The sequence below is a fragment of the Pinus tabuliformis genome, chromosome 4_2, assembly GCF_031772625.1.
Source record: "Pinus tabuliformis cultivar Carrire ecotype Pingquan chromosome 4_2, CPIR1, whole genome shotgun sequence".
Lineage (NCBI taxonomy): Eukaryota > Viridiplantae > Streptophyta > Pinopsida > Pinales > Pinaceae > Pinus > Pinus tabuliformis.
This window is the reverse complement of record NC_142304.1, coordinates 131,006,654-131,017,049: the sequence shown is the minus strand read 5'-3', so window position 1 is coordinate 131,017,049 and position 10,396 is coordinate 131,006,654. Positions and strand designations below refer to the sequence as shown.

Here is a 10,396-nt window from a genome sequence, read left to right as displayed (position 1 = left end):
TTATAAAAGCCTGATACTGAGTCTGATGTATCTCTGTAATTTCAGATCATCCAGTTCTGAAATTGTGACCTGTAGTAGCCTTCTTCGTCCTCTTTCCAATGCCACAAGTCTGACCCAAATTGGATTCTCCAAGGAAGAGTTATGTGAAATCTCCCACAGTGACTTGCTTCTATACTAGTTCAGTAGAGCGAACTTGTACGACGTGCCACGAGTCACTGTTTCAACCTTTGGATCTGAAACATGCATACAAGAAACTAAAATCCATCCTCTTTTTGTACCTTCTTATGAAATTTCAATCTGATCCCCAGAGAGAAAGTTATGACGATTTTCCCCAGGTCACCTGTTTTGAATGTAATTCAGGAGTCTGCAAAAATACCAACTTCCTCAGATCATATCTCCGCAAATATCATGCGAAAAGCTTTGAAATTTGGACCTAAGGTTCAGCGCGATTTCTTCTCAAATGGGTTTTTTTTACGACTTCGGAAACGTCACAGAAAAAAAGTTATAGCAAAAATTCCACGATGACCTGTTTGGAGCAGCGAAACCCTAGAATCCAAAGCTTTGATACCAAATGTTATGAAACCAGCTCAAGAAAAGATAGAAAAGATAGATCAACGCCTTAGAATTCAGCCTCTTCGAGGGGGAAACCTCCTTCACATTACATAAATGAACAATTCTTGGATGATTCAAATGACAAAGCCTCCTTTCTATATATAGGAGTCTAAGGAGTCACAATATAATCTAGCCGACCTAACAATAATAATATAAAGCCACAAAAATAACAATAGAGGGATTCCATGGGGCACAAAAATAACAACATCGGGGTAATAGGGGCACAACAATATAAATAAGGGGTATAACTACAATAGTAATGGGGTAATCACTAGTATTATAGGGACCCAACAAACTTTGGGGTATGTCATGGGAAAGTGCAGGAGGTGTGACAAAATATTGTGTAACACCCCTCAAGGCTACACCACATACACAGACATTAACAACACAAATACAATCCTTGATTTCACAAAAATACAACATGACCCATTCAAGTAATAAGAAATATTAAACAAGTAATTATCTCTGAATTTGCAGGGAAATGGAGTTTGTGACAAGGACTCTCCACCCAACCATAGATAGCTACAACCATTTTCACTTGCAGCTGTCACCCCTGAGCCAAATTCCAGAGCCTCGGAGAGGAGAATGCTTGCTTCTGGGACTGCATGCCAATTTCCAACTGAACCAAGGACTTCAGAGGACATCTTCCTCAATCCCACCAGCTGATGACTTATTTCATTGTTAGCACAGGGAGTCAAGAGGTGCTCCACCTCACCCCCAAGTGCACACAGAGTGATTCACCCCCTTCTATGGAGTCTAGAATCCGTTATACAACAGGGAAATGTTCAGAGTATTTAATAAGGTATCCCTCTGCTTATACTTCAGGATGGTATCGTCGCAAGTTTTTACAGGGCTCCATAGTAGTTATCTCAATCCACAGCCTCCATGGGACCCAAGTTGTCAAAGGGTTCCAAAGATTTCATCCCAACCCACATCCTCCAGGGACCCAAGTTGTTACAGGGCTCCAAAGACCTCGATCTCAATCCACAACCTCTAGGGACCCAAGTTGTTACAGGGCTCTAGTGATCCTATCTCATCCCACAGCCTCTAGGGACTCGAAGCTCTTACTAGACTCCAGAGACTAACACTCAACCCATAGCCTCCAGGGACAAAGAACCGATCCCCTTCTCTTCTCTTCTCTTCAGCACTGCTTGTTGAAAGCCTTTGTTAGAAGATGAATTCAGTTATTTTCTCCTTCTGCCTCTAAATCCAGGTCTCCAATAAAAAACAAGTATTTGTTGCTCTCTCCTGAGTGCCCCTATGATCTCCCTTTTTCCTTTTACTTGTTCAAGGAAAAATACAGAGACCCCTCTCGCTTCTAAATTCATAGACTTTCCATCAATTTTTCCCAGCCAACACCAAACTCCTGAAATGTTATTCTCTATTTCCTATGTACCAAGTTTTTCAAAATGTGCTTAACAGCATGCCACCATTCACTCTTTTTCATCCCCTCCTATCTCCTTTTTTCCTCCTGTGTTCTTTTTGGGCCTTCCTGTTTTTTTTTGCAACCCTCATAAATTTTGTCCTCTTTGCTTGTTACATTTTCTCAAGCAAGAATGGGTCTGAGTACTTTCCTTCAACCCATTTAATTTAAGGATCCAATCCCTTTATTTGATGCACCAACCAACCTTTAATGGATGTCCTGAAGTTCAAGTTTCTTCTTCGCATAAGAAACCATAACATCCCAAGTAGCAATTCTCCATCCCAACTCTGGAACCTGTGTCCCTTGACTTAGTCCCCTTTTCTTTTATTTCAAATATTGAAAATTATTTACATCATTTTTACAATTGTGGCTCATATGAGAACCTTGAGTGGGCTATCATAGTCCCCTCCCCTTGAGGGAACGCCACCCTCGATGTTCATTTACACATATACAATGTCATAATTAAAATAATACATATGTTTTTCCATGGAGCTTTATACACATAACTCTATACATTGTTTGCAATTATACACATTTGTTTTTAATCATCAAACAAGGATAATTAGATTTCATGGCCTCGACCACTTCCCATCTGAACTCCTCTGGAAAAAAGTGCTTCCACTACACCTTGACTTGATCTATGACTCAACTCTAGAGCATGTGACTCCCCCAGTCCAGAATGCAGAGTGGTTCTAGTTGGACCTGTCCCTCTGGTTCCACGTGTAGCATAAACCAATCAATCACATGATTAAAATCTTGCACATATCTTTTATGTCAAGAAACATGGAAAATTTCATGAACTCTAATTGATGGAGGTAAAGTCAGTATATATTCTACTGGGCCAATCCTCTCAAGAATTTAAAATGGCCCACAATACCATGGTTCCAACTTGGCACATGTCCCCATTTTTAGGGAAATTTTCTTGGGTTTAATTCTCAGGTAGACCTATTCCCCCACTTGGAACTCTTTGTGAACCATATGCTTATCTGCATGGATTTTTTGTCTGTCTTGTGCTACTTTCATATTTTGCTCTATGATTTGAACTTTTTGTTCCATATCCTTAAGCATATCAGGTCCTACGTGCATCCTGTTAACTGGGTCACTCCTATTGATAGGAGTATTATATTTCCTGCCATACAATGCCTCGAAGGGGCTCAACCTTATGGACTCTTGGTGTCCTGTTATATACCTAGGGGGGATAATATGGGGTACAAAGGGAGGTACCCAAGGGAATAATGTAATAATGGGATGGGCCATAGTAATAAATAAGGTGGTTAACATGTATCATGTAAGGGACCACAAGTAGTTAGTAATAATGTAATGGGCCTATGGTATTAGATAGATGGTATTGAGGGAACCATGGTAATGACCCATGGTATTGTATGTATGAGGCCTATATAGAGGCTAGAGAGGTGTCAAGGAATATTGTATGAACAACATATACGGGTTAACCACCTTATTTATTACTATGGCCCATCCCATTATTACATTATTCCCTTGGGTGCCTCCCTTTGTACCTCATATTATCCCCCCTAGGTATATAACATGTCCATTATTGTATGCAAATTTGACAAGTGGAATATGTTCTTCCCATTTCTTGGTTTGATGCATCACATACATCCTTAACATGTCCTCAAGGATCTAATTAATACTCTTTGTTTTCCCATTTGTTTTTGGATTATAGGTTGTACTAAATGCTAATTTTGTTCCCAATCTTGCAAACAATTCCTTCCAAAACCTGGAAATAAATTTGGCATCTCTATCTCACAAAATCTTCTTGGGAATTCCATGTAGCCTCACAATCTCCTTTATGAAAATTTTTGTTAGATCAAAAGTGAAATTGGTGGATTTGACTACCACAAAATGAGATACCTTGCTAAGTTTTTCCACCACTACCATGATTGCATCATGCGACTTAGCTATTTTGGACAATCCTATGATGAAATCCATAGATTCTACCTCCCACTTCCATTTTGGAATAGGGATAAGCTACAAAAATATTGCTAGGTGTTTTCATTCAACCTTTACCTTCTAGAATTCCATGCATCTTACTACGAAATATGCCAATTCTTTTGTCAGGTTCAACCAATGATAGTACTTTTTTATGGCTGTGAGGGTCTTTTGATACCCTAGGTGGCCTAAGTAATGCTTAAAATGGAATTATTTCATTATTAGCCTTTTTATTTCATTTCTATTAGGCACATAAAATTTTCCTTTAAACCTGACTAAGTTGTCCTCAGTGAGATGAGATCCTTCATCCTCACCTCTTTGCTACAACTTTTCTTTCAGTTAGTAGTACTTTTCATATAGTTGTCTAGCACTTTTAATTCATTCTTCCAAATCTATTGCATACCAAGTTACCATTGTCGATTGATTTACTTGGATTCTCATGCTCAAGGCATAAACAACCTTGTTTTCCTTCCCTTTTACGTGCTTAATCTCAAATTCAAACTCGTTGAGCATGGCCAACCATCTTGCTTGCCTAGAATTCAACTTCGGTTGTTCAAACAAATACTTGAGTCCACTATGGTCTAACATGAGTGTGAACTTCCTGCCAAGGAGGTAGTGCCTCCACATTTTCAAAGCATGAACTATAGCGGGCAATTCTAAATCATGTGTCACATAATTTTCCTCGTGTTTATTCAAATTTTTGGATTCATAACACACTACTTGACCTTCCTGCCTTAAGGTTCCACTGAATCCCTCTTTGCATGCATCTATACACACCACAAAATCCTTATCCAGATATCTGATTCTCATCACTTACGCACTAGTGAAAAATTGTTTCAATTGTTCAAAGAACTCCGCACATTGTGAAATCCATTCAAATCTTTTCCCTTTCCTCTATAAAGTTGTAATGGGATACAAATTCTAAATATATCTTGTGTAGTATCCTTCCAATCCCATGAATTCTCTAATCTCATCCATGTTCTTTGGATTTGGCATCTCCCTTATGACTTTGATCTTTTCAGGGTCAACTAATGTGCCTTCCTTAGAGACAATGTGCCCTAGATAGTGTATTTGTGATTGGAAGAAGTCACACTTGCTAAGATTTTCATAGAGCTTATGTTCTCTCAAAAATTGTAACAATGTAGCCAAATTCTTTTCATGTTATTCTTTTGTTTTTGAATAGATTGAAATGTCATTAACAAATACTATGACAAACTTATTCAAGTATGGATGCAATACTCTGTTCATCAAGCACATGAACGTGGTTGGGGTGTTAGTGAGTCTAAAAATTCATAGTTCCCATATCTTGTTCTGAAGGTAGTTTTATGGATATCTTCCATCTTCATTCTCACTTGATGTTAGCCTGAACTTAACTAAAGTTTGGAGAAAACTGTTGCTCCTCTTAACTGGTCAAAGAGATCATCAATCCTTGGTAATGGGTACCTATTCTTAGTGGTTACTTTATTCAGTTGTTTGTAATCAATGTAAAATCAAAGGGTTATGTCTTTATTATCTACAAATAATACTGGTGCGCCCCAAGGGGACACACTTGGCCTTATGTAACCCTTTTTGAGCATCTCCTTCAACTGTAATTTGAGCTTAACCAATTCTGGTATGCTCATTCTATATGGAGCCTTGGATGATGGTGCTGCTCTTGGCACCATTTCGATAGAGAAATCTATCTCCTTGTGAAAAGGCAATCCAGGAACTTCCACTGGAAAAACATTTGCATACTATTGCAAAACATGGTATTTTTTAATTAATTCACCCTCCCTTTCATTTGATCTTCTACCAACTTCCTTGCTATGGAAAACTTACACCGCAACCAACATGCATCTTTTCATGTTATTGTGTTTGGCTTGCGTAGCAGTGATCAACCTCACTTATATGGGTTTCGTCTTGCCTTACAACACTATTTTTGTTCCTTTCTCATCCAAGAATTCTATTTATTTCTCATAGAAACCTACCTTGGTCCGATGTACGTACAACCAATCCATACCCAATAATGAGTCATACCCACCCCATGGTAACACATTCATGTGGGCTATCATGGCCATGCCACTAAGCTCCATTCCACACGACCTTACCCAATGGCTAATTGTTCTCCTTGTGCAAGTTTCCAATTGAACAAGCAAAGGTTCTGTGTGCAACTCCTTTCCTAGTCCACACTTCTCCACAAGTTCTAGACCGATAACTATAATTGGAACCTGGATCATTCAAAATGGAAATGACTTTTTGTTGTAGCTTACCTTCCATCTCAATGATGGATGCATGGTGATCTGCTTGTCGATTGTTTTTAGCCTCACTCTCACATAAAAACAATAATACGTCCAAAATATTAAAAATAATTAAAATTATGAAACTTGGATTTATTCCTACATATCTATTCTAGAATGAGTTATTTCCTCAAACTAGGGATTTTTTTTTAGGTCTAGTTGGTTGAGAGATTCTCTCCAACTAGTTAGGCTCCTATAATAGTGTATGGTTGAGATATTTACTCAACCAAAGTGATTGAGTGTCCAAGATAGATGCATTATCTTGAGACATAGTCTTGTTGTATTAATATTGTATCATTCTCATTATTTTGTACAGAGAGAGAGTATGTGACATAATACATTTAGGCTTAAGGCCTTTTCCGCCATGTCTGGGCTCTAGTCTCTCATGATTTCAGTTTTTTATTAGTTTATTAAATCCTTTATTTGGTATCAAAGCATCAGGTGGGAACTAAGAGAGTTTGTGCACTGGTCAAATTTCTTGTAAGTTTAATTGTTATTGGGGAGGAACATGAGTTTGTTAGATCGCAGACCGTGTGTTTAATCACTATTGGGAGCCTTGTTCATTGTCTAATCTCTTATACCTTTTTGAAGAAATTTTTGGAGAGAAAAGTTTTCTGATATGATGCCCTCGAGAATGTTGTCTCCAATAGCCTTGATGAAGGTCGGTCCTCCTATTATGGCTCCCTCTTCTTTAGTAGTCACAAATAGAACCATACATTTTTTATTTCCTTCTTCCATGCTAGGATACGATCATTCCAGGACTTGGTCAACAAATTTTAATGCATTGTATTTGCTAATCAGTTTGCACAGCATGATATAGTTGATGTGATAACCTTTGTGACTCTCCCAGTTTGAGAGGGTGTTTAATGTTGGACTTGGTTACACAATTAATGACGCCTGAATTATCTTCTACAAATGTTTCCAATTAGAATTTCGAATTCGCTGGAATTACAATTGACTAAGACTAGTGGAGGACACAAATGCAGAGCAACTGTGAGTGCCAATGTTGTCAGTCCCTTTTGGCCAAATGTTACCCATTGTCTGTGGCTATTCTTAGTGGTCATGGAAGCTATGGGGAATTCCACTTCTCTCTTTCTTTCATTAATGTTTATATGTCTCTCGAGATTGCACTGGAAGAAGGAAGAGATGGAATTTCAAGGTAGAGGTGATAAATGTGAATAGCTATTGTTGCAGAGGGCCAAAGAAGCGTGGTGCAACATCCTCTCCATGGTGTTCTAGTCACAAGGTGGAAACAGAACAATGAGACTTCAAGACTTGATCAAGTGCGTATTCAATAAGAAGATATCAAATGTTGCATGTAGAGTCCACAACCTGAGCTTGCATTCAATGTATATGTTCACTCAACAGTCGAATGGTCGGTAAGTGTTGATTGTGAGTGTGAATCTTGTGATCATGGGTTCATTATCCACGACGGGTATGATTTTTGTATAGAATATATTTTTGTTAATGCATACAAATATCCGTAGTTAAAGAGTTTTGGCCTCTTTGATTTATATTTTTGTTCCATCTAGGATAGAAATTTCAAACTAGTGATTTCGTTTCTCATAAACCCTTGCCGAGGAAAATTGGCTTAGATATTTGAAAAGATCAGCTACTAGCGGTATTTCTCTAGGGCTTTTTTTCTCATTGATCATAAGAATATACACAATTTTCTAAAATCAAAGTTGGAAATATTGAGCATCGAGTACTTTGGACATGACTCAATCTTATCTGTGTGTTTGTTGTGGTGGATGAATCCCGTAAGAATGAGGTGAAGGATTCGTTCACGAGGGTTTGAGGCTAGAAAATGAAGGCTCTGTAGGCTTCTGTGTGGTATCTTCGAGGGCTATATCCATAGGTACAAAGATAATGTCATTGTCGCCCCATATTCCCTTGGCTCTGTCGCCTCTTGATGCAGGTCCCAATCAAACCGATGTTATTTCTCTCCATCTCGGAGAGGTTGTGCCCAAAGAGTTGTGGACATTGAAGCTACCCCTAAAGCTACTTGGAGAGTGAGCGAAAGTAGATTCCTTCTGGTGGCCATACATTAGTAACTTTCCAAATACTTTCAATCTACCTATTTTATTTTTTGAAGAGGAAACAGAAAGCTTGCAGTACATCCCAATGATTCACCAAATATTTTATCACTGAATTAATGCAAAGAATGGTTTGTTCAAGCTTATTCTTGTATTTTTTCATTGTGGAGGAACCTGCTTGGATGAGGTGTGAGGAGTTTATAGCATCAAGCTAACGTGTGAACCAACATCGTGTAAACTTACATATTTTAGCCTTAGGTGTTGTGGAAAATGGCTTCTAAAGGTTGTGGTGGAAGGTAGGTGTTGTCTTAAGGCCTAAACTTTGGTTCTTGTGGCTAATTTTTGAAAACTAGTTGTTTATCTCCAAGAAGTAGAGGCTGAATTTTTCTTGGAAAACATGGTTTTTGTTGTATGGTTAAGTTTATGTAAATGCATTGTTTGAGTATGTTACTGGTTACAAGGCTGAGGAGATTCTCGGAAGGAATTGGTAACTTTTAGTATCTTTTGACTCTCTCTATTTTTTTTGTTATTTTTTTTAGAGACCTTGCAAGTCTATGAAATATACACCATTCCAATACTCATGTCTCCTTCTCTTATTCTGAGAAACTTGTGAGAAATTACCCATCGAGCTTCTGAAAATATATTTTATTACTTTTTCATAAAATTAATAAAATATCTTATATCCCTTAATGACATGTAAAAAATATTTTTGGAGTCATATTGTAATGGAGTGTTAAATTTTTTATTTGGAGTGATAAGGAAATTATCATATTTTGGAGTGAAGTTTGAGTCCATGTCAAGTATTTTGAGCTGAACAAATTAGTATTTGTCATAAAGCATTCCTTGAAATGTGAGAATTTTAGTTTGGTATACTGCATCAAAATTTTCGTATTTTGAGTTGTATGGGTGCATTCTTGGTTGAACTTGACACCCAAACCTTGAATCATTAACTCAAAATTGATAGGGAGTCATTAAGTCAATTGAGTCAATCATTGTAATTTTTCTCAAGTGAGTAAGTCAAGCCATTAAATCATCGTAAAAATTCTCTTGGGTGAATTTCGGTTGTATCTGACACCCTCATTCTATTGAAGCAAAAATCAAGCGAGCGTGAAAGCAAGCAAGCATGATAATCAAGCGAACGAATACAAGCGGGCGTGTTAAAAACCAAGATGGGTAAAGGAAGAAAACATCTTCAAAGTGTAGAATTACAAATCAAAGAATTGCAAGAGTGAAATCATGAATTACACAACACAGTTGAAGTGCTTGAGTGGAAGCTAAAGAAAAATCAAAACTTAATCAGTCAGATGACCAACACATTAGAAGCAACAAAATATTTTAAAATTGAGCTAGATATGAAAGAACAACTCATTAAGGCACTCCAAATAGAATTAAGTGAAAAACAATATCTACTTGGTGCACGAAGTACAGAAAATATAGATGTAGTGTGTGAGATAATGCATTCAGGCTTCAGGCCTTTTCCACCATGTCTATGGTTCTAGTCTCTCATGATTTCAATGTTTTATTAGTTTAGCCAGTGGCCATTATCAAAGCAGCCAGTGGGCATCGTCAAATTTTCCAGTGGAAAAGCAATTGGGAATATGAACTTCAACGAATTCACCATTGGGCGTCATCAAAATTTTGTCAGTGGAGAAGCGATTGAGATGCTAGTTGAGAGCATTTATGGACATTATTTTTTTCACTTGGATGGTTATTGGACCAAGCAAAGGATAGATGGATATTTTTGCATTACAGCTTGGCATTTGATGGAGTTGTCAAGAAATTTTTAGAGATGTATCAGACTTGCAATTGATTCATGTTTCTTGGGTTGTTCTCTTCAGATTGGAGTTTTCAGCATCCAGTTTTGGCATTTTTTCAAGCATTTTTTCATTGAGGATCATCTTTGTAGTTTCAGCATGAGGACTTGGAGATGGCACCGGGTTCTTACTTTGGACTTATTATTGAGGGGGTGGAATGTTAACCTCACTCTCACATAAAAACAATAATAAGTCCAAAATATTAAAAATAATTAAAATTATGAAAATTGGATTTATTCCTACATATATATTCTAGAATGAGTTAGTTCCTCAAACTAGGGAGTT

At 37.5% G+C, this 10,396-nt stretch overlaps 1 pseudogene; it reads right to left on the bottom strand.

Moving 5' to 3' along the window:
- Nucleotides 1-6,828: 6,828 nt before the first annotated feature.
- LOC149168584 (UPF0603 protein At1g54780, chloroplastic-like) lies at nucleotides 6,829-7,490 on the bottom strand (annotated as a pseudogene).
- Nucleotides 7,491-10,396: the final 2,906 nt, after the last annotated feature.